Below are 3,537 nucleotides of genomic sequence, written 5' to 3'. Positions count from 1 at the left end.
GATTTCCGACTACGTGGATTCTTTTTCCTCCCTGCCAATTTCTTTATAGTGATATAGAGAAAGCCGAAGATATATCATCCCTACTGTTAGATCAATACGGTCTACCTGCCTATACCATAGTAGAGACTGTAGTGACATAATTAAACCAAACTATTTTCAACCTCTTCCATATTCTCAGCGGAATATTATTGCACATTATTAAGTTTTTGTGATAGGGCTGCGCTCTCACTCGTGTTAGAGTTAGAATTCTTCTGTGGGGGTGTCTTTATTGTGTGAACCTGGTCTTCTTTTACACTTGGTAGAACACAGGACTGAAGCAGATGCCGTAGATAGGAGTCGGCATCTTGTCTAAGGGTTGGGATTATCTCATCTGCCAGTCACTCCATCCTTACCATCTCCTGAAGACAAAGAGACCTCTCAGGTCACATTACTGAGTGGGAGGGGTCGGGGGTGGGCGGCAAAGCCAGACTTGAGCTCTGTTTGAGCTCAAGGTTCACTGCACTGCAGCCCATGATTTGCGTGTGTGTGTCACACCACACACACAGCGCACATGACATAAACAGGATACACAACACACACAGCACATACCACACACACCTATGTGTCTAGTTTTTTTTTTTTTGGCTGCATTGGGTCTTCATTGCTGCGAGCAGGCTTTCTCTAGTTGCAGCGAGTGGGGGCTACTCTTCGTTGCGGTGCGCGGGCTTCTGATTGCGGCCGCTTCTCTTGCTGTGGAGTACGGGCTCTAGGCGCATGGGCTTCAGTAGTTGTGGCACGTGGGCTCAGAAGTGCTGGCTCGTGGGCTCTAGAACGCAGGTTCAGTGGTTGTGGCGCACGGGCTTAGTTGCTCCGCGGCATGCGGGAATCTTCCTGGACCAGGGTTCGAACCCATGTCCCCTGCATTGGCAGGTGGATTCTTAACTACTGCACCACCAGGGAAGTCCCTCACCTGTGTGTCTTAGGTCGCATTCGGGCTCTGAGCCCGATTCCTTCTCCTCTGGGAGTCTGGGAGACCAGGTCATTGAAAGGGACGTTAACTGGCATGGGTGTGACATGGCTGCCCAGGCTCGCCTGGCCTCTGAGATGAAGCATGGTTATCTCAGGTGAGAGCAAGTGGTAGAGGAGGGAAAGCTGGCCTTTTGTTTTGGGGGGGTTTGTTTGTTTGTTTTTTGGCCAACCCTTGTGGCATGGGCATGTGGGATCTTAGTTCCCAGACCAGGGATGAAACCACGCCCCCTGCAGTGGAAGCTCAGTGTCTTATCCACTGGACCGCCAGGGAAGTCCCCTGGCCTTTTGTGTTTCTGATGCATAGTCTGCTATTTGTTCTCTCATTTTGTTTTTCAAATCTTTTTGAGGAAAAAGCACACACACACATTACCCATCTCAGCTAGGCTAAGAGAAATCCCCAGAAGCAAGTTTTTCCCACGTTTGGGCCGGAAGATGGCTGCCTAGTCCTTTGGCAAGCAGGACAGCGCAGCAGGTCTCGAAGAAAGAGGGGCCCTGGGGGAGAGGGCACCAGGTCCCTTCCTGTCCACGGGGCCTCCTCCCGCCGCCACGGCCTCTGTGCTCTGTCTTCACCACAGAGCCCCGTCCCACGGGTGCCAGTGTTCTCTTCACACCTGCAGAGGTCGCAGGTGATGTGTCAGGTCCCAGGACGAGTGCAGCCTGTCTTCCTGGAGCATCAGGCACCATGTGATTCTTTGGGGGACAAGTTAAGTCATTTAACTGATAGATAATTTCAAACTCTACCTTTAGATAAAAACAAGCATGGATCTATTATACAATAGCATACAAAATCATCCTATGATTTAAAAACAAAAACCAAGACTTCAGATGCATTTTGTGATTGGAGATGATGGCTTTGGACCAATATCTGGCCCTTCTTCTCGTCCAAGGCACATGGAGTTTCTTCTGACATTAGTGATATTTTGGCGGAAATTTTTGAGAATACTGCCTTTCGGCATATTTCCCCCCTCCTTTATGTGGTTGGGATTGAAGTTTCAGGACATTATATTTTAAGATTCATCCTCTTCCCACCCACCTCCACCCCCTACCACATAGACAGATTTGGGGCCACCTGTTCACTCCACAGCCAGGAGGATGGAAAGATTCCTTGTGCCAGATTCTCGCCTGCATCCTGCGTACTCTGCAACAATGCCCTCCAACGTGACGGGAGGAGAACGTTCTCTTGGCTCCACTGCCAGGTTCTGCTTGGACGGAGCACAGTCTGTACAACGGTTAACTCCGTGGGACTGGCTGGAGGGGCACCATGTTCTGGGGGAACAGCCCAGGGGTCCCCCCTGCACCTTCGTGCTCCCTGCCTGCTTCAGGGCGCGCTCTGTGCTGGCCCACGCTCCCCGCCAAGGTCTGTGGCCGAGTTTGTATTCATTTCGCTGGTGTCATCAGTTCCTTCCCTTTAGAAGTGTTCATATGAGTCTCCTCTTGTTTCTTGGGCATCACCATCCATTCCTTTCTGATTTGTTCTCCACTCTGCACCCAGGAATGGGTGCAGAGCCCAGAGAAGAAGGACAACCTCTGCACTCTGCTTTCCTTTTTTCTCCTAAAGATCTGGTCTGTTTGGTTGGCTCAGTCCTCTGAAAACTCTGTGACGGGCGCTGTGGTCCAGAGCGATTCCCACGGGCGATGTTCCCGCCTCTTCCCGCAGCCAAGGGCTTGGACAGGGTTTCCTTGTTCAGGGCAGGGGTGGGTTGGGTGCTGTTCTACTAGATAAACCAACCCAAGGCTGCCCTCTGCCCTGAGCAGAGATTGTGGAATTAGACTCAGTGTATCGTACAAATGCTCTGAAAAGTCAATGAGTCAAAGACGTTGTACCAAAAGCAGCTTTTACCACATTAACAGGGTGAAAATATTATTTCTTAGAGCCTTTAGACTCTTAGAGGATGAAGGACACCTGGTTTATTTCAAATATAACCTTTTAGTTTCACATCTAGTTTATTTCACTTACAATCTTCTTTTATTCGTATCCAGTCCGTTTTTTTCCCTATACAATGGTCACAGTGAAGTTCAGTGTGCCCTGTCTTTGTCTCTCTGCCTCTGTTTCTCTCTTTATATATATAAATGTACAGGTATATGATACCTATACACCACAGTGCAATTTGGACAAATATAATATCTTATAATATATTTTTTCAAACTCGCTTTCAGCTGGTTGCCTTGATTTTCTTCTGACACAGGCTGAAGTGTGTCCATAAAAACCAATATCTTCCTGAATTCAGTAAAATAAACTGAATTTGAGCTTTAAATGACGGTAGTTTGTTGGGCCAGGTCACATGGAGGGTCCCATGTGGTTCTTGGGGTTCCTCTGATGTGTGGTCAGTGCTGGGTGGACACCCCCTGAGGTGTCTCACAGCTGGAATATCTGTCATTAGACTGTCACTGTCCCCTCCCCTCCCCTCCCCTGTATCTCCACGTTGCTCTTCTTTTCTTCCTTATTTGAAAATGAGAGAAGAAGAAGAAATAAAATCTGCATTTATAAGGAAAATAATGAAGCAAGTTGATATCTTGCTTATTGTCTAG

This window comes from Stenella coeruleoalba (assembly GCF_951394435.1).
Source record: "Stenella coeruleoalba genome assembly, chromosome: 13".
NCBI lineage: Eukaryota > Metazoa > Chordata > Mammalia > Artiodactyla > Delphinidae > Stenella > Stenella coeruleoalba.
The sequence above is the reverse complement of the archived record's forward strand: the minus strand, read 5'-3'. Positions refer to the sequence as shown.